General features: G+C 37.6%; 1 long non-coding RNA gene across 2 annotated transcripts in view; it reads right to left on the bottom strand.

The window, feature by feature from the left end:
• The window catches only part of LOC311435986, a 68,356-nt gene that overhangs the window by 12,025 nt on the left and 29,957 nt on the right, over positions 1–26,374 (bottom strand). The window contains exons 2-3 of one of the 2 annotated variants that reach the window (XR_014692518.1): positions 4,751–4,866; positions 919–1,043 (exon numbers count right to left, since the gene is read on the bottom strand). This is a non-coding gene — a long non-coding RNA (uncharacterized lncRNA). The remainder of the gene's footprint in view (positions 1–918; positions 1,044–4,750; positions 4,867–26,374) is intronic. The other variant, XR_014692519.1, reaches the window with a different exon arrangement.

Here is a 26,374-nt window from a genome sequence, read left to right as displayed (position 1 = left end):
ATGGGATAAGTCTGTTATAACCTCAGTTCTTGTTGTTACATGATGTAGTTCACTTGCTGTTTCCAGAGTCTCACATGAAATGCAAAATAGAATAGCTGTATAGTGTAATTGCTCCAGAGTATAATACATTGTTCATAATAAAGTCCCAGACTCCTTCTTTTAAAAACAACACTCAGCTTAGGGGGTCTAACAAATCAGAAATTAATTTAGTGTCCTCTCAAAATTTAAACAACATCCATTGCCCTCAATGCTGGCTCCTCAGCTGGGTATGGTAGAACAAAGCTGGGTCTGCACTCTCCGGAGTAAGGCCTCCTCTTGTCACAGTGGAAGTTATAGTCACAGTGTGATTTTGCAGTGCTTATAAAGGCCCATGTGCTGGCCAAAACAAACCCTCTAAATGAGAACAAGAATTAGCCTTTCAATGCGTAAAAATTGTGATCCATTTTGTTTTAAGACACGATATGAAAAAGATGCTTGGCCAGAAACTGTGCAGTCAGGAATCTGTCAGCATTTCCATTTGGAAGTCCTATTATTGATCTTTAAATGAAAATTAAACACTTCAGTGAAAAAGTAGCTGGTGCATGTGTTCAATAGCTAGTTTTACAGCCATACAATATGAACCAGTCTTCATTTCAGGCAATCAGGACATGTAGCGTTGTTCTTTATTAAACAAATGCATCTCCTTGCTGCAGAAGCAGAGAAAACAAACACAAAAACCTGAAAGCACATGAAATACATGAAACTTCATGAAAATGTATGAACCCCTGAAAAAAGAAAACATGAAAAAATACGGTGTGTTTTTCCATCTGCAATGAAACTATTTCCAATTATGTTAATAATAATTGCCAAGGACAAGGGTAATGTTTTTAACCTGAAGATGGGTGGGTTTAGATTGGATATAAAGAAGAAGTTCTTTACCATGAGAGTGGTGAGGTACTGGAACAGGTTGCTCAGAGAAGCTGTCGATACCCCATTCTTGGAGTTGTTCAAGGCCAGGTTGGATGGGGCTTTGAGCAACATGGTCTGGCGGGAGGTGTCCTTGCCTATGGTAGGGGGGTTAGAAATGGATGATATTTAAGGTCCTTTCCAACCCAAACCGTTCTATGATCTGTGATACTGTGGTTTTACATCAATTCGAAATAAATTGCTTCTATTTGAATCCCTGAATACCAAATCTTGCACAAAAGTTGTGATTTTTTTATTTTATTATTTTAATAACAACACTAGAAATGGTGGCTGATTTTCTGTGAAATATTCTGTTCCAAAAGAAAGGCAAAAAAAAAAAAGGAACAAACATAAAACAAACAGAATAATAAATGTGAAAGTGAAGAAGACTGTTTCTGGTGAGATGGGGAACCTCCGTGGGATAAGGATGGAAGGCTGCAACACAACCTCTTTATGCTGTGTGGTGGAGTCCAGCTCTAGACATGGGCAGGGAGACACAAATGAAATGTTAATCGCGTGAAACACTGGAAGGGTGAAAGCTGCCAAATGAAAGCTGTCTTTGGGTCTTGTCCTAGCAGAGTGCTGCATATATGCCTGGGGAAAGCAACCGTGCCTAAGACTTGTGGCTACATTGTTCCTTGGGTAGTGGAAGTGGTGGGATCTCACTGCTCACACAGTGGAGGTGTGGGTCCTTCTGTAGAAGTCCCTGGGAAGGATGATGACTCCACCTTGCAGGCCTCCTCACCCATTCCCCACTCATGCACTATATCTTTAGTTATTATTTGGAAGAAGGGTAGATATATGTCATCGTATACTGATGCCTTAGAGCAGGATTTGAAAGCAAATAAGAATTACTTAAGAAAATGTATATCACCTTGGGTAGAATCAGCCCCTTCATTTACAGCCAGGTTCAAAAATCTTTCAGCTAAAGACTGATTCACATTGGCATCAGAGGAATTGAAAATTAATGATGTCCACAGTGAGAAACTGTAGAACTAGTGGGTAGAAAACCAGTAAAATTGTTTTCCGAGTGGCCTTAGGGAAAACAGTGGGAAGTTGCTGGTGAGTAGAGCTTTTCAAGAATCAAAAGGACACTCCAAATCCCTAATTAACTTTAAAGTGAATATCCCTGCCAGTGCCACAGTTTCCTTCAAAAATAAAATAAAATAAAATGATCCAAACACTTTATCAGGTACTTGCCATTGATTGTGTTAGGACAGAGAAAATTGAAAGCAGGGACAGATGTTGTGCTTCAGGGAGTTTTTACATCAGACACACTTTTAATTTGTTGATGGGGATTATTATTTACTTCCTGGGAATAAGAAGTGTATATAGAGTCTGGTTTCTGCCTGTAATGAGTACAGTGGTCCTTTACACTCTGGCCCATGGTCAGTTTTTTCATGCTTTTAGGCTGAGGCTCAATCTCAGCCTAAAAAATTGCCACTGAAGACACCAGAAGCAAACAATGCTTGGAAATACATTCTCTTCTCTCCTTTCTTCACCTCCCAGCAAAGGAAGTGAGGATGTAGTGAAATATATCCAAAAGACACTGTATATAAGAATTTAAAGGTCACGAGCAATCTGCAGATCTCTGCAACCTCCGTAGGTATGTTAAGCAGTAATTTCCCATGCCATCCTCATTTTTTGGTTGGATGTGTTTGTTGTATGCTAATCTCATTACAGCACAGGATATTTCTGTGCTATCAGTGGCAGAAGATGTTAACATGTGTCTTCTAATGTGTCTCACTGAAAGCAGGTCCAGTTTGTGCCCAGCTATGAAATCAAAGTTTCCTACATAACAGGACTTACTAGGAAAAAACAATAATACATATGTGACTTTTGAAAATAAGAAATTCTTCTTGTGCTGCTAAATTTTTTTAAACTATTTTTGCTGCATGCAGGCATTACAGTCATTCAGCTTTGAATGTGAGGGATAGACAAATTTTGAAAGGTTAAAACAGTGTAATTAGAGGCTGTTTCCTGGGCAGCAGGAAAAAATATGAGATTTTGGAAAACATCTTATTTGGATGTGAAAAGATGAGATTTCTAATACTGTTTTGAAAAGTGTTATTGTCACAGCTATACAATTTCATTGCATCTGCCATTTTGGAAATCTTAGCTCAACTTCTCCAAAATATTCAAGTCAGAGTGGAAATTCCAGCCAAATTTAGCAGTAATCCTCAAAAAATACCTGAATTCAGTCACAGTAAAATTGTACACCTGAAATCAGAGTAAATCCTCAAAGTAGGCCATGACTGCATGGACCTGTATGTGTTCACCTGGGGTCTAGATGAATGTGCTTGCTCTTAAATAGCTCTTGCCAATTACAGAAGCCCTGAACTGAAAGTACTAGACTCTAGGGCTATCAGTTGCCCATGATACATTATCAAATTAATGACACACAATTAATGAGGATGGGAGAAAGCTGCTTCAAGTATCCCTAGTGAGAATTCTGATAGACTGCAAGGATCTGACAGATATGAATTAACTTTAATAAAAGTCACAACAGGAGATCTGAGACCTTAATTACCAACATGTCAATACTCAGTGAGTTTGAAAGATTTGGGTCTGAATGCCAGTATTATTGGTGTTTCTATTTAAAAAAAAAAAAAAAAAAAAAAAAAAAAAAAAAAAAAGAAAGTGAAAACCATTAAAACAAAGGCAGGGTTTATGGGAAAAGGAATAGGGGTGAAAATTAATTATATCACATATGTTTTTGCATTTATGCACATTTTTTGAATAAATGTCTGAAGAAAAACTTGACCCACTGTGACCACTTTTAAAAGACTTTATTAGCCTGTTTCTTCTAGTTGAGCCTCACTGTTATCCCTCACTAACCTATCATATTCTGTCAATTCTATCAGGTATGCCAAACAAACAGCTTCTTGCATGTGTATAGTTTATTCCAATATTTCTGAGCTTAGTTTTGAGTATGTCCAATTAACTTGTATTAAATAGTTTCACAGAATCATAGAACATTTTAAGTTGAAAGGAATCCGTTAAACATCTCATTCTAACCTCCTTTCCAAGGGAAAGGATACTTTTCACAAGATCAGGTTCAAGATCCAACCTGGCCTTGAACACTTCCAGGAATATTTTTATTTATATTTCTCCTATTACCTATTTGTCTGTTCTCAGATTGTGTCCCTGGCATAGTAAAGGCAGAATTCCTCAGGTGTCTGAGAAGTACCTGCTACAAATCCATTCCTAAAAACATGTTCTTCTTAAGTAGGGAAGTCAGGAATCTGTTATAAAAAACACCACATGCAAGGGTTAAAGCAGTTGTTCTGTACTGCATCAGCAAGAACACTAAATGCATCAAATGTGCATCCAACTTCCCAGGGAAGGACTTTGACCAAAGATTTATAAAGCTTCCTTCCTTCCTTCCTTCCTTCCTTCCTTCCTTCCTTCCTTCCTTCCTTCCTTCCTTCCTTCCTTCCTTCCTTCCTTCCTTCCTTCCTTCCTTCCTTCCTTCCTTCCTTCCTTCCTTCCTTCCTTCCTTCCTTCCTTCCTTCCTTCCTTCCTATTATTTTTAAAATTTCTGAATTGTAGAATCAGAATCTCCGAATTACTTTAACTCTGGTTTTACAGGATGCCATATTGCTATGAAATCTCTCTGTGGTTGGTTGTTTCCCAAAGCCTTAGCCCTGGAAGTATAAGAAATATTATCTTAGTGCAGATGTCTAGTATTGTGGGATCCTGGTTCTACAATAGATTTTTTTTTTTTTTTCAGTTAACAAAACACATAGAAATAACACTGAGGTATACAATTTATATTAAATTAATTTCTTTTAGAACTGATTACCTTCAAAAGTACTTCAGAACTGTATCATTTCCAGAGAGACTTGGGAAAATATGAAGGCACAAATGATCGTGGTGACAGTCACTCAGTGCTCTGACTTGCTTCTGCATCAATAGTCCCTGCAAAAAGACATAAAAGACAATCATGAATATAGAAACTATGATTTAACAACAAACTTCAGACACTTTTCTGTTTCTTTTTTTTTTTTTTTTTTTTTTTTTGCAATCTATACATGCAATTATGCAACTATTCCATAGTCAGTCAAAAGGTTTGTGTACAGAATTTATATTAGTTATTTACCATAGGTATATGAACATGTTTGAAAGGGTACAAAGGTACTACTGAAGTAATCTGGATACAGAAAAGAGTGCAGACAAATATTAAAATTAGTACTCATTACAAAGTTCATTGTTCAAATGTTCATTGTTTAACAATCAACAGTGTGAAATCCTTTTGCATTCACTAAGCTCTCTCTGAACATCTTATAAAAGTTTCCATTCAAAAAGGCTTTAAATTGCCTGCTGCTCTTGTTGCAAAGCATGAGCTAATGAGGTTTTCTTTCTGGAGTTGTCTTTGTGCTATGAGTTCAGATTTTGGATAGGATTTTCCTTATCCTAATTTTGCATTACTACATCCATGCCACTTATTTAAAGTCTTAAACACATCCATGAGATATTGTATTAAAGAGACAGATTTTTTTTCTTTTTTTCCTAGGCAGCTCCATGATTTTCTTGATGAAGAGAAAAGTAAATCTGTATGTCATCGACCCAGAATAGCAATTTAATGAATTGCTTTCCCCAGAGGCAAGGTGCACACGCTAAAAAATATACAAAGTACCATCCAACCTAGTTCAGGTCCCTCTGGGACTTCACAAAGTGTAAAGTGTAAAAGCAAAGCAAGGACTCTGCTTGTATCAAAAAGGGTCTTGAAAAAAAATACCAATTTTTAAAAAGGCTTACAAGAGAGAAATTCATCTCTTCCTTTGTTTATACATGCCTCTTCCCCCCCAGCAGTTTTATTCTGAGAGCAGGTTATACTTGTTATTAACAATGAGATAGATACTCTTTAAGGCTTTTCTTCAGAGGAGCACTGAAAATCAGCCACTGAGATGTTTATTTGAGAGCTGAGTCTGGGGCAGAGAAAATAAACACTGTCAATATGTTTGGCGTTAAGGTGAATGGCATCAGGTCCTCCCAGTTTGACTTGTAAAGTCTCAGCCACTATGTTGCTGTGCGCTGATGTTTTAGTAGGCCATAGACTGGCCTCTAAAAGGAAGGGAAAAGTACATGATGTTTGTACAGCTGAAAACAAGATGAAAAACCACAGGCCCCCTCTCACACTCCATTAGACCCTAAAGTCCATGGAGTACTGCACTCAACACATAAACACTCAGTTTGTGGAAAACTTTCTCAATGTGTGAAAGCAGGGAACAAAGCCTGGAGTCAGAACAATGAACATCTATGTATGGAGCGAACCGTCGGTGCAAAATGCGATGGTGATACTCAGTTAAACAAATGGCCAATGCAGGAGCACATTAATCACATTAATAACTCCCAGTAAGAACTCTTGGGAATGCGTTTTGATATTCAGAGAGGATTATGATGCACACACTCTGCAGATGATTCACTTTTTGTGAATGGAAATAAGAAATAATGCCTCTGTACGTACTCTGGCAGAGACCTTGGCATAGAAAATGACAACAAAGCTTGGCTCTACATGCACTTTACTGGTAACTCTTCCACTGTGAGATTTTGTAGGAGTATAGTGAGAAAATAAATAAGTATACAGTCTTGATATACAGTGGTGTATTTTGGAGCTCTGGTCTAGGCTTTCTTCACTTTACTACCAAGTGGAATAACAAGATAGCATTGTCCTGCATCATTACTTTTCAATAGGAAACACAGAATGTATGGAAAATGTCTAACAGGATGGTTAAATTCTGTTGTAAAACTCCTCCTGTTTTGTAAACAGCATCCAGAATGTTTGCTATCTTGCTTACTGAACTCTCTGGGGATATCTAGTTACAAGTTTCCAGAACAGGTTGTGAGTCAGATGTGCAATCAAAATCACAACATTAAAAATTACACTGTACAAAGCCTTGACCTTAGGACTAAGAGGAAGGTGACAGATGCAGTGTTTTTAGAGTTTTCAGCTGGATGAACATTCTGAGCAAAATAACTTTTCCTCACAGATTTAAGAAAAGATTTAATATCTTATTGCTATTCAAGCATCAGCATTGTTTCATTACTGTAATGGCCAGCTTTCCTGAGCAGCACACGGCTGCAAACAAGTAAGATCTTATTCTCCCAGCTAGCAAATTTATTTAGATAAGGAAGATCAGCTGTTTAACTTGAATGGTTAGACTGTGTCACTGGACAATTTCATAATGTATGGCCTCTTGTTCAATTACAGCACTTTGCCGCTACTCTCCCACCCTTTAATCTGGGTGTATGAACTAGAGCTGCAGCAAAGGCAGGGTGAAAGGGGCATGACAAAAAGGAGAAAATATGCCTAAGCCCCAGCAGCTGCTGTGAAGAAAGGGGCTGAAGGTTAACAGGAGTAGACAGGGCAGGAAGCAGCCACAGTTGGAAGGAATCTGAGAAAGAGATCCAAGGAAGAGATCACTTTGGGTTTCAGAATGCCTCTCTATTATCCCATGGGGCACCATTAATAACAGCATGGCCTCTGATCAGTTGAACAGCATGATCAGTTTGATTAAAATTGATACAGAGATCGAATATTCCTTTGCATAGTTTGTTGATTTCTTGAACCAGCTTTTCAATGCTGTATAGCCTTGATCCTGTTATTAAACGGTATAATTTCATGAATGGTTTAAGATTTGGTCTTGAAGAGTATGACACGATTCCAAAAGGCTATCTCCAAATGCTGGACCTCAAAATATATTTCCCAACCTCCAGAAGTACTGAAATACACCTCTTCCTTTAGTAAGCTTTGCAGGGTGCTACCATGACCTCTAAAACTGTAGCTGATTTTCATTGATGTGTGTGCAGGGAGGAAGACTTAAAGATCCTGACTGGAGAATATTACATATGCTTTTTGAACTTATTGCCATGATGGTCATGCAGCATTTTTCATTTCTTTCACAAAGGCTGAATTAATTTTGGTTTAGACTTAGAATCATAGAATCATAGGATATCTTGATTTCTGAGGTCAGCTTGTCTACAACTCTTTCTTCGGTTTCACACATTATGACAGCCAACATGGAAAAATGCATATTTTATTTTTATTTTTTTTTTACTCTTTTCCATTTCTGGAAACTTAACTCAGTTTCTTATTAATATCAGACAAATACAACCTTATTATTGCTGTGCCCTAACGCATTACTTTATGATTGATGTTACTGTAGTTTGGTTAGGATATCTTTTTACAATCCAAAATGTGCAAGGGCCTTGTGCTAGCCACCACTTTCCTCTTCATTAACAGGCTCACTTATTTTGGAGTGGAGGCAAAGAAAGAGAATGACAGCTTTGCTAAGCCTCTCCCTTACTTGTTTGAATGCTCTTGGGTATGTCAAGGCTTTGAGAAAAGAGGAACAGAGAACAAACTCAGGTATTTGACTCTTGATTGTTCATGCTGAAAATTATTTGTTTCTTTTATGTTTTTATTTTGAGGTGCTCCAGTAAGCCATCCCCAAGAAAAATCATCAGTGTAATTCAGGAGATAGTTTACCTTAAAAATCCACCCCAGTCTGCAATATGGGCAAGACTGTATCAGAATTGATTTCTTACATCCTGCACAGATTTTGACGCTGTGCCAGCAAGGTATGCACCCTAAACAGCCTTGCACATTAGGGCATATGGCACATACCTTCAGTTTTATGTCATACAAGCGCCACGTTGGTGGGCTGCAGCACAACTCTCACGTTATTTCAGATGCACTGAAATAGGACCTCCTCTCCAATCCTGCCCAAAAATCAGGTAAATATATGTAGGGCCACAATGGCCTAGAAGCATCCAAGGGTGGCCAGTGAGCACTGGAGGGATCCTGCACTGGGCAGTGTGAGGATGGACCACTTGTGTCACCCAGCATGTGGGCAAAAAATTGCTCCCTAGATATTGAGATATGATGAGACAGAGATATTGCAGTGACCACTGCAAGTGGTGCTGGGACCGCCAGTGACCCTTACAGTAGACAGAGACCAGTGTCCTCTCCCCCCAAACTAAGCTTGCTGTGGTGCAGTGTTCTTCACGGTCTTACAGATCTGTTATTATTTCTGACTTTGCTGCAAGTCTAATGATATTGGTCATTTGGTTAATATTGCAGCAATTAGTACAGGGTTTCCAGCTCTCTGGTTTTCAGAGAAGTTTTGAAGTGTGAACATTTAATGCTTAAAGATGAAAACAATGAATGTGGAGCATATTTATTCTGACATTTAAATATTGTGATTTAAATCCTCACTTCCTTATCTGGAGATGATCCCAGAAAGAAAGCATGATAGTTGTAGTAAAAGAAGAATATTCCAAAGATTTTAAACAGCCTTTTGTTCTTCCTTTTTCATTTAGTACTTCTAATTCATTATGTAAAACACAAATTAGCAGCAAACCTCTGAAAGTTTACCTTATTTTCCTAAGCTAATGAAAGTCTTAAAACAGAAAGAAATGTAAAGAAAATATTATCTGAGATAATATACAGGAATTCACATCTCAATCTACATTTTTACATTTTGCAATATAAGATATATATTTTTGTTTAAGTTCTCTGCAGAAAAATATGTAAAGAAGTGAGTGGCATTTGCTGAATAATGTTTAAACATTTTTGTAATGTACGTCCCCTGCTGCCCCCCTCTTTCTTTCCCTGACAGTATTAAGTCTGTAGCACAGAAATCCTCACATTCTCCAGATGGTAGCATAAATTTTCAGGTCAAGTGATATTAAAAATAGATAATAGCCTAGACCTCATGAGTCTCTACAGAAAGACTAAACAGTCACAATAGGGAATATAATTGTTTTGGTTTTCTTTATGAGGTTTTATGTACTCAGCTGTTTCTTTGCTGTGCTCTCAGTGCAGAGAGACCCTGATCATTCTGAATTCCAGTTCCACCTCACTTCCTACCCTTTATACTTTGTAAGCCCCATGCCACACAAGTCAAGGGAAATATAACCACACAGCTGCACCATCAGCTCCTAATGTGCTCTCTACCACCAATACTCCCACTCTGCACTTCAGAGTATTTATAACAGGCAAATGAGTTCTTGAATAACCCGCTCTTGCAGCTTCTTTGGAGGAATACAGACCACTCCAGGGCATTTTGCTGATCTGATTAATGGACAGGACCTCTCTAAAAATTCACTGATAATAAACTGTGTTAAGCGCAGGAAGTTTTCAAAGTGTGTCATAGTAAGATGTATCTTTGAGTAAATATATTTTGTAGGCAGACAGTAGCTGCTAGCTAAAGGCTTGAGCCTGTGTCAGATGGTCCCTCAGCAAGTCTGTGAAGTACTATTAAAAAATGACAGTAGCTTGAGGGGTGACCCAAAGCCCCACCAGCTATTTCTTCTTTTATGTCTGGTTCTACTTGGGCCTGGTCTTTAATATATGTCTCTCATATGGCTGTGGCCATTTGCGGTTCAGAAAAATAGCTTTTCAACCATGAAGGCTGCTTTTCACACCCAAGTGGAACTGGCAAATGGCCAAACCATGTGCACGGTTCATATTTACACAGTAATAACGTTTTGGGAGAGAAAGAAGCTCTGTGGCTTATCAGTTTCCTTTGACCTGCATGCCTAGTACTTAGATTCTATTTTTTTTTTTTTTTTTTTTTTTTTTTGAGGCCACATTTGGTGCTTTTTATTTTTTCTTCAAAAGATAGAAGGTAATGAAGATAATGATCATTCTTCCAAATTCAGTGGATTGGATTTGCCACTCATAGCTCTGCCTACAAATCTGGACCTGATATACATACTGTTCTCATTTCAGGGGGTTACTTCAGCTTCAATAGAGACCAAATGTCTGTGAGCATTTGGTGGCTTAATTTTGGTCTCAAGGTTTAATTTCATCTGAAAGGAATGCAGTTTGTTTGCTCTGAGGTTGCTCCATAAAGTGACCCACACGTGGTAAGTAGGAGCCATCAGATGGATAGCCACCATGTTACTGAGTGGAAGCAGAGTTCCCTCCTGAAATATTACCCCTTCAATATCGATATTGCACAATGACTTAAAAATATTTCACCTCCAAATTCCAAGAGGTGGGCAAGGTAGAGCACCTGAGCCTTTGGCGGAACAGGTGGAAGCTTTGAACAACAGAAAATTATCTTTAGTGCATCCACACTGGCTGGGTAAGCGCAGATCTGCTATGTGACAGTGCAGGACTACACCTCTGAGCAATGGTACATGCCCCAGTAGGCAACATGTACAATTTCATATCCATGAGCTGCGTTGCAATGCCAAACACTCTCAATAAATTATGCTGTGCTTCCAGACATAGTAATAGCTGTAGCTCTGCAGAAATGCAGTCGCAGTATTTGTCGGTGTATGTTCTATATATTAGCACTGTACACACTGTCACCTCTGTTGCATTGCCTTGTGTCCTCTTGAATTTAGGGCTATTTGATTTAGTGTTTTTCCTCAAATGCTTTTTGCCAGACAGCTTTTCTTTACTCTTAGTTGTCCTGTATGGGAGTGAAGCTCCCAGTTGTAAGGGCCTGCTCCTAAGCTATTATTTTTGTTCTCCTCCTTTGTACCTACACTTGAGTTCCTGTTAGATGATGCTCAAAGCAGCATGAAGTTCTCCAGGTGTGGTCAAATCAGCCCTTTGTAACAGGACACAGTTATCTGTTGAGATCTGCGCTCTGTTTCTCTCTATTTACACTTTCCCGTGTTTTGTTTGCTTTCCTAACTACTACCAGACATAAGGTTGCTGTTTTTAAGTGTCTGTCAACAGTCATCATCAAATCCTTTCCCTGATCAGTGTCTTGCAGGTTGTGACTGCAGAACATACTTTCTACTGTTTTTGTCAACACGCCTCTTGTTTTTTCTGTTTATTTAATAGCACAGTTAATCTCCTCTATCCATACCTCCCTTTTATTTTGCGTTTGATTCATCTCCTTCCCAGCAGCAGAAGCAGCCCTTCCAATTTGATAAATTTCTTACATGCCCACTAGCTTGTATGGTCATTGTTTAAGATGTACAAATCATCTCTGCTTTATCACTACTATTTTCAGCTTATTTTGAGTTTTCAGCACACCCCCATAGTTGAATATTTCTATGCTTGGTGGTTCTATTTTCACTAGCCAATAAAATGTATGAAATCACCTTTGGCATATATAGTGCTTTAAGTTATCCCTTGCTCTTAAGTAATGGGATTAGCAAAGGAAAATAGCTCCAGGTAAGATCTATATAGGGGTGGAGGAAAAGACATGAAAAAAGGTTTGAATTTGTGTGGTGCTCAGGAAGAACAAGGTTTGGTAAGACGCTCTGTAGCACTGGGAGGTTTTGAGCCCTACTTAAGGTTTCTCATTCCAGCTGCTCTTAAAATCTTTAATAAATAACTTTTACATAGATTCAAAGTTCAGGACCATTTTGAATCTTCCTCAGTAAACAGAATCATTTACAAGTGAACATCAGTGTTTTCTCCATAAGAGAAAACTGTATGCAAGAGGGATCTGGAAATAAAATGTGTATCAGGAGTTTATTATTAGCATGGCACATGTATCTCTTGATCATCGCATTCCTTGTTACACAGAGTTGAATAAATCAGAATTGATCACACAGTAAATAAACTACTTTAAATCTTGCTCTGCTGTATTTTTCCTTTAATGTATCAGAAGTTTAGTGTGTGTTGAAGAAGCTTTTGGATAAACAATTTAAATAATGAAGGAAGAAAAATGCAGATATCCAGTTCAGGATATCCTTTTGAATATTAGTAGGACCCAGTTTGGAAAACTAACTCCTTTATCAGTATTAAGCTCAGCTTTTAGCAATGTGGTTCCTTTACTAACCAGGCCTCATGTTTTTGTAATCTCCAGTTACTTGATTTTGATTCTAAACAGATTTTATTTTTATTTTTATTTTTATTTTTTTTTGCAAAGAGGTTTGACATTTAGCTGTGTATTAAACTGGCCAAAAAAAATAATAATAATAATAATTTCCAGAAACCAAGCTTCCTAAGTATCTTCTTGTTTTGGATTGATGGCTCTTCAATTGACAAAATGGAAACATTTAATTTTCTTATGGTTTGTGTGGGCTGGAATTTGGTCATATGTTATATGACTATGGGGTAAACGAAGAAAAAAGTAAATGAAAAATTACTGCAGAATAAAAAATGAAATTAAATTGTGAAAATATCCTTAAGGCATGTTTTAAAATTGTTAGAAATGCTGTTTTTTTCAGAATAAAATTCCAGTAAAATAAATCCTTGCAAAATGTTTCTGTCAAAACTGTATATTCTTACAAAAAGGATTTGCATCAGAGCTTTATTAATAAGCTTTGTAAATTTTAAATAATATTTTTTTCATGCTCAGCTTCTGAGCCTTGTGCAAGAAGGGCAGGCTGGCTTTTGAGGCAGCCCCTAAACCCAGTGCCCCAGACTGCAGCCCCTGCAGAATTATTTCTTTTGATTTTGTCAGTATCCAAATGAAAAATGATGACAAGTTGCTTTTCTCTGTGCTTGACAACTCGGTAAAACAGACTGAGTATGATAATGAGAAAGACATGCAAACCAGAAAAAAACTGGTAGGAAAGGCAGGAGAAACATTCTTATGCAAAAGTTTGTTTGCTTTTTTTTTTTTTTTTTTTTTTTTTCCTGTTTGTGCCTTTCTGTTTTTGTTTATATGTAGCTCTTCTCTCATAATTGATGTCACCTGTTGCTTTCATGGCAACTCTAAGCTTCTTTTACTGTTCCTTAAATATCAGAAGAAAAAATCTGGCCACTTCATTAAGTTCTACATGGTTGTAACATTCAGGTTGCTTAACTGGAAGTCTAAATGCAAATTTAAGGCTAAAAATTCATACTGTAATGAAGAGAAATACAGAAGGTATGTAGGCTATAGGAAATACTTGCTTACCCTGACAGATACAGCCACACAGAGAATGTTTTATGGCATACTCACAGAAAAGTCAGATGATCCTCAAGAATGTTTTGAAAAATAGTAAAGGCAAAAATAGTTGTTTAAAGATATCAAAAATTGTTTTAGTTGGTAAACAATAAAATAAAATAATTAAAATAAAATAAAATAAAATAAAATAAAATAAAATAAAACAAAACAAAACAAAACAAAACAAAACAAAACAAAACAAAAATTAATGCAAGAACTCAGCTAGAAAAATGCCAACAAACCTAGTGTCTTCAAAATAAAACCACCAAATCCCGGTGCCAAGGAATGACAGCAAAAACCATGAGCAAAAGCCCAGGTAAAGTCTGTGACTTGGGCAAAGCGCAGGTTCACAGAGCCAGCTGTGACTGTGCTGGGCACAAAGTGCTCCAGGTCTCCTCTGGAGCGACCTTTGGATGTCAAATTGATTTGAAAATACGTATCTGAGGGTCTGTGGTTTAACTTGGAGCTGTTTCCACTCGGAGCTTCATTTAGTCCAGTCTGCCCCGGGTCCTCAATGACTTTTGAGGATGGGGGGTCAAAGAGAGAGATTTAAGAGACTCCAGAGTGCAAACATAAGTTACAAAAGAGGACAGGACAAGATTTAACGCGCTCACAACACCTGAAATATAACCATGCACTGGGGGGTGACCAATCATTTGAACAGTTACTGCCTATTAAATACATGTGCACGTTTCTTAGTCTGGCTTAACGTTTTAAAAGCCTTGGCTGCCATACCAAGGCTGCTGTGAAGCATGTACACCTTCCTTTAAAGACAGTGAACTACAGGCCATGTATTATTCCATATGCACATGATCTAAATACTTACATCTAGTTTAAAAAAAAAATAATAAGCTGTGGTACAAATACCACCTACAACATATACATGGAAAAAGTTTTCATCTGCTTTATGTTTTGATATGATAGTCTATATTTTGACTCCAGAGTGTGATGACTGTATAACTTTTCACATGAATTTCATTTTTCCTGTCAAGGTACATTATTTTAAGGGTGACAATAACTTGGCTTCAAATGAGGTGAAACCATCACAGTGATAAATGAGTTTCTTGAGGAGGGAGGTTATACCCTGGGAATACACTTTGAAAGACCACACACCTCTGCTTAACCAAGCTTGTTAGCTTTACAACACATTACAAATACTCATTCTAATGCACATGGCAGTGAAGAGACCCAAGCACTTGACTTTTGAAAATACAGTGTATGTTGCATGGGGAGATTAATCTTGGTTTTCACACTGGCCTTTTGTGCGAGTCTGCTGTTTAACAGCTAAAAGCTGCCTTCCTTCAGTCTTTGGTCCCTTCCTTGTTCTGCAGAGGGCTTATTTATTTATTTATTTATTTATTTATTTTTCAATGTCAGATTCAAAAAAGGCAGGTCAGGCTTTGACATGTAACTGCTAGCTGCAGCCATGAAGGACAACTTCACTTTATTGCTTTGAAATTCATATTGGAATACAGGAGAAAAAAAAAAAAAAGAAAAAAAAAAAAAAAGAAAAAGAAAAAGGAAAAAAAAAAAAAGCAATACCAAATAGTATCAAATCTGCAGAAATATTGCAAGGCATCTTTTTAATAGCTAATGAAACAAGCTGCCCATTCCCTGAGCATGTGATCCTCTCGCTACATCATGTTTATATTGTCACCCTGCTATTGTACATAATAGAACTGAGATAGAGGAAAAAGGCCTGGATGCACAAGAGCACAACTGCCATCACCACAGCACATGCACATTTTGCTGGCAATTTTACTTCTAATCAACTATTTTGCACTTCTTGTAGTAATGGATCAATTAATCTTTGAGAACTACATTAAAGAATACTTACTGTACTCTGTTGTATGCTTAATACAATGACTTTAGATACGTTAATAGCACAGACAAAAAAGAGATTTCTTTTTTTCCTTTTTCAACCTTCATTTTCTTCTTCAAGGAAAGAAAGGACTGAAGGACTAACAGGCTTGATTTTTTTTTGGAGATTAGGTGTTGAAAGGGTGGTAGAACTGGTGTGTTTGGTAATGCATTTTCTGTTATGTTCTTCTTCACAGATCTGTAAGCTAAAAGACCGATTTGACTGAGATGCCCAAGTCCCTGTTGCCACAGTGCCACCTCTGATAACTATCTTTCTCCTTTTAAATATTCACTTAGCCTCCATCTATTTTCATGAATTGAGAGAGTGCTTTCAGGTCTGAAGAGACCTAAATATACCACAAATGGAACACAACTGTCAGGTGTGGTTTTTCAGTGAAACTTGGCCTCCTGATCTTCTCAACAAACTTTTTCAAATATTAACTACATTGGAGTCAGGCAGCCTCAACAGTACTTGCTTCTCTGTGGTAAATTAATAGGTTAACCCTTGCAGGTGAGGCATCAGAGCTGTCTCTGCATGAGCCTAGTGGGACTTACCCACTTGGGCACATGGTGTGGGCAGCACGGCGTGTGACGGGAGCTGCTGTGACATCCTGGCTTTCCTGTGGCAGAGCTGTGAAGGCTGGTCAGGAGCAGCAGGAGGCATTAGGGTCATCTAAGGTCTGTCTCGGTGGTGTCCCAAACCCACATTATCCTGGACGGCAGTGAGCTGGCCATTTTTAGAAGCAGAGGTCATGCTGCCAGGAAAATTTTGAAGATGAGGAGGAGCAGTTTTCTCAGCAGGACCTCTCACTTCCAGACTGGAGGATGTCACCATTTCCAGCAGCGAATGCACACCCTCTCCGCCACACAGGTCATCCCAATCCCTTCTGTACGTTTTGACGGATATTTGCGAAACTGATGGCATTGTGAGAAAGGGAAAGAAAAAAGGTTTGTCACAAAATTTGGGACGGAAAGAGATCACCGTCCCGTGGTTGTGCCTTCCCGTCCCCTCCTGCCCCCTCATCCCGCTCCCTAGCCTGGCGGTTTCCCGGCCTGCCCTGCCCCCTTCTGGCCGCTTGGGCTCTCTTGCTTCATTACATTTTGTCCAGAAAACGTATTTTCAGATGGAAATCTCTGAAAGCTTCTGTCCTTGCTGACTCTCCAGCTCAGACTACTTTGCTGTGTGAAACGGCAGAGCTGAGTGCTGCTTGCAGGAGGGGAGACAGGAGACACTTTTGGGCAGGCAAGAAGTAGGAAACAGAATTAGCCCAAACACATGCTTCTCCTTCTACTCAAGCTCTCTCTATATTTAAAAATATAAAAATCTATGTGAGTTTTCTTGCTCATGAAAGATGGGGCCTACCCATGGTGATGCGTGCCAGATATAACACAGGCAGGTGCTGTGCAAACTTCCCACCGTGGCTCAGTCAATGCCCCTCAGTCTGGGCCGACTATAATCTGGGGGCTCTCATGATGGACAGAGTGGTGTTTTTATGAAGTGCATAAATGCCGACAGCCACTCGCTCCTGCTCCCTGCACGCCAGGAGGTGGGGGAGCAGAACACTGAGGCATTCTGCCCCGAGTGGCTGCACTAACCCCAATCAATTAGCACCTGCTTTTCAGGGCCCGGCCTCTCCTGCTGCCCAGAAGAACCTACGCAAGCACTTCTGGGCCACTCACACCTGCTAATGTGAGCCCTATGTGCCACACACAGGCACTGGGTGAAGTTGGGTCGAGAGCTAATTGTAAATCAGGCCCTTATTTTACCTAGCTTCAACCCACTCTCTCTGAATAACAATTTTTGCTTTGGCATGAAGGCTGGGTTGATGGCCGCCAATATTTGGACTGAAAGTGGCATTCATAAGGATGGAGCTCCTGGCTGGGAAAGGCTGCTCCAGTGCAGCGGCTACAAGGGAAATGCCGCTGCCTCTGCCAGGATATGCTGGGCTTGCAGTGAAAGCTGAAATCTAGAGCTGCTCTGTGACTATTCACTCTTGAAATGTGCTTACTATTACTATTACTATTATTATTATTATTATTATTAAGATGTGGTGACAGGTATCTTTTTTAAAGATGCCACCAATACTGACTGGAAAACCTCCAGATGTTTTCAGGGTGAGGATTTTCCAGATATTAGCTCTCATCTTTGGTGTGACAACAAGTCTCTAGGTGCAAGTGTGTTGGGAGCGTTGATTTGTGACAATGGCAGGGAGGAAGACAGCTTCTGCAGGGCTTTCCGAGCCTGCGACAGCCTACTGAAAACCCTGGTTTCCTGGCATCCCTTCACTAAGATGCAGTCCAAGCTGGTTTAGCTCTTGCAGGATCAGACCCAGAGGCATCTATGCCATTAACTTCAAAGCACTGCAGCATATGTTCATCCAAAAGAAATCCAGTTTGTATGCTCTGAGACCACTCCATAATATGCACCAAAGTGCAGTTAAGTAGGTACCAGCAAAAGATTCCCTTCAAAAAAAGTGTATTCCTGACCTGAACTATCCCCCCTTCAAAATCTCTCTAAGGCTATTAGGAAGATTAGCTTCCTATATTTAGGCTATGTCGAGTACCCCATCTGTGCCTCTGTTTGGCTTGCTCTTGCTTTGAGCAACTTGAGCTTTCTAGTTTAGCATAACAATTTCTAAATGCATATAACTTGTCCATTATCCAACCTTCAGTGGCAGCACCATCACTCCTTCTTCCTTCATTGACTTTGCTGCTCTATCCGTCCTTCTCTTTTTCTCTGATCTGCATCCTTTCTTCCCCTCCCACACCTATATTATTTCTGTTCTTGCATTATCTTCATCACTTTTTTGCTTGTCCTTTCATATCTTCAATCTAGTCTTTTGTTCGGGACTGACCTAAGTACACTTAATATTTATTTCATACTGTTCATTCTATTTTAGGAGTTTGTTTGTTTGTTTGTTTTTAAACCATACTTAAAGCATTTGATTTTTGCACAGACTTTCATTTTATTTTACTTTTTGTATGTATTTGGACCAATGATAAAAGCAAAATACTCTGCTAGCAGTAATATGCCTAAAACTGTAAGCTAGCATTTGCAAGTCTAGTTCAAAAGCATATTTGGAAATACTAAATGAAGACACTTAGTTGCCTCTGGTCAGGACATACTTTTTCGTCTTTTAGGAGGTAACCAAAAATAATAAGGCTTTTTAATCATCTAAGTAGTTCTTTGGTTATGCTGAAAAAATAAAATTAAATCCAGGCCTCCTCAAAACAAAATGTTAGCATTTACAGGTGTTGTTTTCATAGAGAACTTCATCAATAATTCTGTCAAAATGGATGCTATTCATGGAGTTTTCCATTTCAGCAAAAAGCTCTTTTGCATTAAAACCTCTGATGGAAATTCTTGACCAGTTTGAGTCAAAAAGTTCAGTCTCTTAACACAGTTGCCAAAGTGCTTATTGGTCATTGTGATTTTATAATTTGGTCATTAGATGGTGCTCAAGAGATTAAATTCACTGTTTTGCTTGTCTTTCCAGCTTTTATTTTAAGAATCTGTAGACTAGAGACGGTTTCTATTTCTTTCTTGCAAAATACATGTATTATGTAGCTCTGTACTGACTAAAAGTTGTGCAAGATTTACTATTTGTTTTGACAGAAGATATGTCTCCCTTCTGTTAACTGCCTTGATGGAGAACTTAATGAGAATTATTATGCTGTTAGACACAAACTGAAAATGTAGCCACTGTTTTGGCAATAGTAATGAATCTGAAAACATTTAGTATTATAACAGTAGGCTTTTGACAAAGAATTAGCAAAAATGCTTTTGTAATAAAGTAGTTAAAAAGCTGTGAGACACACTTGAGGCTTACTCCTATTGGTTAAAAACATAAAAGTATTTAATGATAAGGAAGTTTTCCCTATGAATTTATCTCTCTCATTATTACTTTTACTGGAAATAAGACTGGAAAAAGGAAACAATTTTGAAAAGCTATCATATCTCTATTTAACACAAAATTGAATACAGCATAAAGATGATCCTTTGCATAATGTAACTGCATAGTGATACATGAGTTTCATTGTTACAAATATATGAGTGAATGGTTTTGCAGCCTTCTTTGTGGTTCTGCTTAGAGCTGTGTTGTGATGTATTACATGCAAATTTTTGATCTCGTTACAGTTCTGCCTAGAGATGTAAACTCATGAGGTGGTAGTGAGCTGTCTGCCATGCACTCTGAAGTAACATGGATGGAGATACGTTGAGCTAGTTGATGCCAAACAGGAAAACAGATCCTGCTTATTTTCCTTTCCTTGCATCTTGATTAAGCCATTCTTGAACAACAAAAAATATATAAATAAATAATAATAATATTTTGTGTAGTTCTCATCAGTGTTTGTGAGGAGCAAAATTCATGCATTCATTATTTCTGCTCTTCTGTACCTATGAATCCTGAGCTCTCAGCAGCGCATTTCAGCAATACAATGCTGTAAGGCAGACCTGAGCCCTATATATGTTCATTTGTCATGCCATTTTTTATTTTTTTTTTTAAAGATGTAATCATGTTTGCTGGTGGATCACAGAGTTAGCAGAGATTTAGCAGACAACACATATGTGAGAATCTTACACAGCAAATACTTTAGCAATTGCCCATTACCACTACTTTGCCACACATTTTCATTTATTTTTAATTATTTTCACCTGTTTCTCATTATAGATCTAAAATGATGTTGGCATCAAAGTAGGTGCTAAACAAGGTAGTTATCTTTGCTGTTACCATGAAACACTGTTGAGGTAGATATTGACCATAGTCTAAATCCATGAAAGATCACAAAGTTATCTACTAAGGACCTTTCATTGAACTAAACAAAGATGAAGGAAAACGGGTTTGAGAATGTTTGCCTCATTTGACCGTCTTAATTTGCTGGCAGAAAAGACTGATGAGTCTTGAACTGCTTTCATGCTGAAGTGTTGAATACAGAGATATCCAGATCAAACTTCAAAAATACTGCTGAGGTAGAGTAGTAGGAATATGTTACTCATTCTGTGGAGGATTAAATCAAACATATCAATAAACAGATATTACATTTTGAATCTCATCCTGAAACCAAGTCTCAGGATTCTCAGTTATTGCCATCACTGCATTTTCTGTTCCCTGTACTGTTTGCAAATTTGATGTTGGAAGGATCAAAACCTACAAGGTTTGCATTTTTAATATGACACTTAAACCACCACTCTACCCAAGGAACTTCTAGGTAAAAATGAAGGGGAAAAGGATGTGCCATGTTTCCTTAACTGGGAGCTAGAACCGTAGCCATATTTGGGGATGGAGGATAGATGTCTGACAGACATGTTCTTATGTTCTTATCATATCTATTCATATTGTATAAATCAGTTTTGATGGAAAGAATTTCACAAAGAAGGTTTTGAATCAATTCCCAAAGATGTTTAGATTTTCACCTAACCGTATCTCCTTCTGGAGACTGATGAGCATGAATTTCATTATCTGCATTATTCTAGACTAACCTAATTGGTTGGGTCATTAATCAGTGTCGGTTCTTGCTTGTGGTTGTTAAAAATATGGCAAAATCTAGTTGTATTGCATGTTAGCAAGAACCTGCAGGCCCTCTCTTCATATTCAGCTTCAAACTATACTCTAGTCTGGCAATGATAAATGTTGGAGTTACATTGACTTGTCCTCACTTGGAAATGAACATTTCTTAGCAGTCTAAAGGTGAAGTGTTTTTTTCATCCTGGTCAGCACTCATTTCCATGTGGTTCAGCTACTCTCAGTTTGTCATTCAGAAGCGTATGGAGAAGTAGCACCTGCACAAATTATGTAATTGAGTGCAGATGTATGCTTGGCAACTAAGCCCACACTTCTCATTTCCTTTCCTGCCCTTATTGGATATTAAAGGTGCAATGAGAATCTCCGTGGGAGCTCTACAGATGAAGATACACATAGTGGAGGATTTCTAATTCATCTCTACTATCATTGCTTCTGAGGAAAGACTGAATTCACTATGGGACCTATCCTGGTCCATCAGTCACTCCTGCTGTGTTACGTGAGGAAGTCCTCAAAATTGTATGGCTTGCTCACTGTGAAATAATACTGAGAGGGCAGAACTTCAGGACTTATGTTTGTAGTGTTCAGCCGTGTCTTTTATTCATTCTCTACAAGCTTAGCCCCTTACCTGAAGTGTTGACTTCCTCAAGGCTGCCGGTACCATTCAAAGAAACAGTTACCTCCAAGTGGGAGTTCAAGGTACAGATATGTTGTTAGACAAATCAACCCAAAACAAATGAGTACTTATGTCTGTCCATGATGAAAGATGATTGTTGTTTAATAACATTACTTAGTGCTAAAGATGGCTATGTCTACAGCTCATTATACCAAGAATGTGCTATTAAACTGAAGAGTTAGGAAAAGGACTGTGTTTGTACACATCTGAGTGAAAGACCACAGTTTCAATATATACAAGAATAAGAAATCATGTGACCCTATGTTTCAAGGTTATTTACACAAGCAATTAGAATAACACGTAGACAGCAAGCAATTAGAATGTAGAACTAAACTAACTCCCTTCCCTTCCCTTCCCTTCCCTTCCCTTCCCTTCCCTTCCCTTCCCTTCCCTTCCCTTCCCTTCCCTTCCCTTCCCTTCCCTTCCCTTCCCTTCCCTTCCCTTCCCTTCCCTTCCCTTCCCTTCCCTTCCCTTCCCTTCCCTTCCCTTCCCTTCCCTTCCCTTCCCTTCCCTTCCCTTCCCTTCCCTTCCCTTCCCTTCCCTTCCCTTCCCTTCCCTTCCCTTCCCTTCCCTTCCCTTTATTAATGAGGAGATGAAAAGAATAGAATAACTTCATAGAATCATAGAATACTTGCAATATGTAATTAAAAATAGAAAGTTTGTCTGCAGTCTGGAAAGATAACAAGATGAACAAATTTAAAAATAACACAAAGGTGAAATCTGGAAGGTACAGGCTGAATGTCCTACTTCTGTATATACAGTATACAGATGTTACTGTAAATAAGGTCAAGGTAATGTCAAGACAAATCCTGTCTTGAAACCTTTTAAAAAGGTTTTCATAAGAAAACAATATTAGGTTCCACTTCCAAAAAATAGGGCTGTTCTTATTTGCTGACAATCACTGCACAAGCTCTCTTGTGGTTCATATTCTTCCATTCCTGTAAAAGTACTCACAGGCAGCCATGACCTTTCCTAGATGGAAATGTTACTAATATGGGTAGCTAGTGCTCAACAGCCAAAAAAACAACCAACCAACCAAACCACAACAACCAGCTATCATTTCAAAAGACAGTACTGTCAAATCCACATTTATCTACAGTGTCTTCATGTTAAAATGCTTCCAGACTTAGATTATCTTTGTTAAATGATAACTCAGAAGGAGTAATTGACTTACATTATTTCACAGTACACTATAACCAATTGTGTGATTAGAGTAACCCAACCCAAGTGAACTAACTTAAAAACGCAAGCCAAACTAACCTAAATACAGGGGTTTTGGAACAGATGAAACAGAGGCATGAAAATAATATTCATTCAAAGGAAACAAGACAATCAAAACACACCCTGCCAATTAAAACACCCTGTCCTCATTCAAGACAAAATAAAGAAGAAAAGAAAACAAGCAAATATATATTGTATATTAAGCATTGTATTGCTGTATCAAGATGCATCATCTTTTGACTCCTGGTCTACATCCAATCAGAAAAAGGGTGGCAGTGGAGATTTCTGGATTAAGTTTGAAAGAATGAAAAATGAAAAATCCTTATTTTGAACTGCACTAAAGACTGGCCCAGAAAAATGTTTCTTTGTGGCACGTTGGAAAGGAGCACAAGAAAACAATAGTGTGGGAAAGGAGCTAAAGTATCACTTTCAGCTTTATTGTTTAATGGCAGTTGGCGTTAAAATCAGCCCAGATGATATAACACTACACTGTGTTTTTCAGACGTGGAAGCTGGAGGCTGTTCTGTCCCTCCTCAGGCGCCTTTTGGGTTCTTGCTTCTTCAGTGGCTCCAGTTGCACTTTATTGTCCCTTATAAGCTTACTGTTACCCATTTCAGCTCACTGCTTCAGAGATCTTTTTTTTCTGAAAGTCTGCCATTTATGATAATTAAATATTTTGCTTTTCCTTTCAAATTTTAAAATTCAGTATTGCCTGAAAAACTTAAAAAAATAAAATAAAATACTTTTGCTGTTGCTTTGATACATCTCACTTGCCATTTTTATAAATGCTTCCAAAAAGACAACTGATGCAATGTACTTCTTTTTCTTTTTCTTTTTCTTTTTCTTTTTCTTTTTCTTTTTCTTTTTCTTTTTCTTTTTCTTTTTCTTTTTCTTTTTCTTTTTCTTTTTCTTTTTCTTTTTCTTTTTCTTTCTTTCTTTTTCTTTTTCTTTTTCTTTTTCTTTTTCTTTTTCTTTTTCTTTTTCTTTTTCTTTTTCTTTTTCTTTTTCTTTTTCTTTCTTTCTTTTTCTTTTTCTTTTTCTTTTTCTTTTTCTTTTTCTTTTTCTTTTTCTTTTTCTTTTTCTTTTTCTTTTTCTTTTTCTTTTTCTTTTTCTTTTTCTTTTTCTTTTTCTTTTCCTTCTCCTTCTCCTTCTCCTTCTCCTTCTCCTTCTCCTTCTCCTTCTCCTTCTCCTTCTCCTTCTCCTTCTCCTTCTCTCCTTTTTTATCTTTTTTTTTTTTTATTATTTTTATTATAAACAAAGAAACAAAGGGACTACTGTTTATGTTTGAAACATTTTTATATTCCATGAAAGATGCCCCAAACTGTATTTTTGAAGTCTTTCACTTATGAAAGAGAGTAATTTTTTTTTTATTTTTTCCTTTTCCTTTTTTTTTTTTTTCATTCTTTGGACTAAAATCTGACCTTGCTTTTCAACCAATAAAGTACATAAAGTTAACTCTGCTTCTGTTGACTATACACTTCACACATTGTGCACTATTGATTTTTTCAAATGACAGTGGAATGTGTGTATTGATCTGGTATATCTGGCAAGATGTAAATGGTATGCTAGGACATGGACCTGCTAAAATTGTCAGGATTTCTCAGTGTTAGTGGCTGCAGAGGAGTCTAGAGATCTCTAATGAAATCTTGCTGGAATAGAAATAGGCGGAACAATTGAATTTAGTCTTTACTTTTCTGGTTTAATTTTTCGGTATTATAAAGCAGCTTTCTTAAAGTGACAACAGCAGATCATTTTCTAGTTTCTCAAAATACTGCCCTCAAACATGCAAGTCTGTTTAAAGAAGGGTAATTCAGAATAATATCAGCATAACCCGTGTTGGACGTTTGCTTGCTCCTTACTTTTGTTGCAGTTGCAAAATATTTACTGTTTTGGTAATTGGAAGACAGTTTTTAGGATGCTTAGAAGCTATGTCATGACTCTTATAACTGATAGTTCAGAGATTTTAAAAGAGAATACCAGAAGAGTATTTTGAGAAGGGGCAACTTAGACCATTTCTTTTCTTTCCTGACTGGTTTTCCATACAGACTGCTGCCAAGTTGGCCATGTAGCTGCATCATCATCACAGCAGTTCATAAATTAAATAATATCATTCCAAACCCATCAAAGCACAGTACCTCAGAATTATTTACTTTGACATTATAGACTTTTGTATCAGGCCGTACTGTAGGAAAAACCTTGCCAGTGTTCACAGTAATTGACCCGTGTCAGGCAGGCTAAGTACAGATGAAGAAGAACCATGATAATCAAAACAACTGCAAAATTAAATGTTTAAAAGTAGTTAAGGATAAAATCCAATGATTGTTCTCCTCACTAGAAAGGCATTTGTTGCAAACATTTAGCAAACATTCCTGCTTCATCTTGGATTTAGATCAGTGTTTGCAATCACATAACCATTGCATGTTTAGGTAGGTTATTTTCTTCTTCTTGGGGCATTTTGAATTTATATATTATCATTAACTAAAGAAAACAAAAGATATTAAAACAGTTCATTATAAATTTATTTTCCATTTTACAAATATGTAGGAAACTTCATGCCCCAAATTTCCTTTAGGAACATGACAAAAAGTCAATACATTGTATTAAATAAATGTCTATTATTCATTCAGTTATTTCTGTCTGGGGTGAATTAAAAGAACTTCTTTTTTTTTTTTTTTTTTAGGAAATTACATTCTTGTTTGTTTTTCTTTACACATAATGAATAAAGAGAGTTGTGTGGCTGATGATCATTTAAAAGAACTATGCATATTCCAGACAGGAAAGTCTAGTAAATATTTCTAGAAATAACAAGATTAAGTTTAAATCAAAATTCTAAAATTGCAAAACACATTAAAATCAATAATATCCTTAAAGTTACTTTTTTTTTTTTTCTTCTAAAGGTTTATTTTTAAAAAATATTATTTCGAATATGACATTATGGTAAACGCTGGTAAATGGATTCCATTCATCCTTTGACTTTGTGGTAGGTAGGTTGCAAGACCCATGTATATTGAGAACATTGCTATTGAACAATGTATAGAAAATAACTGATCTCTGATCACACCTAAAAGAAAGGGAAAGAAAGAATAATGGGGAGTTAGGGATTACAGTGTGGCTTTGGCCTTACTGTTTTACAGAGTGATGTACAGAACAAAAAAATTCTGTGGAGTTTGTGTGTCTGTGTGGTCCAGCTCCCAGCTGTGGTCTGAGGCAACTGGTTTCATGCTGGAATGAGCTGCCTGTCTCATGTTCATGGAAGAGGAAAAATGCCCAGCCCAGAAATATGGCATGTCGCTGTG

Source organism: Aythya ferina, assembly GCF_964211825.1.
Source record: "Aythya ferina genome assembly, chromosome: 4".
Classification (NCBI taxonomy): Eukaryota; Metazoa; Chordata; class Aves; order Anseriformes; family Anatidae; genus Aythya; species Aythya ferina.
The sequence above is the reverse complement of the archived record's forward strand: the minus strand, read 5'-3'. Positions and strand labels throughout refer to the sequence as shown.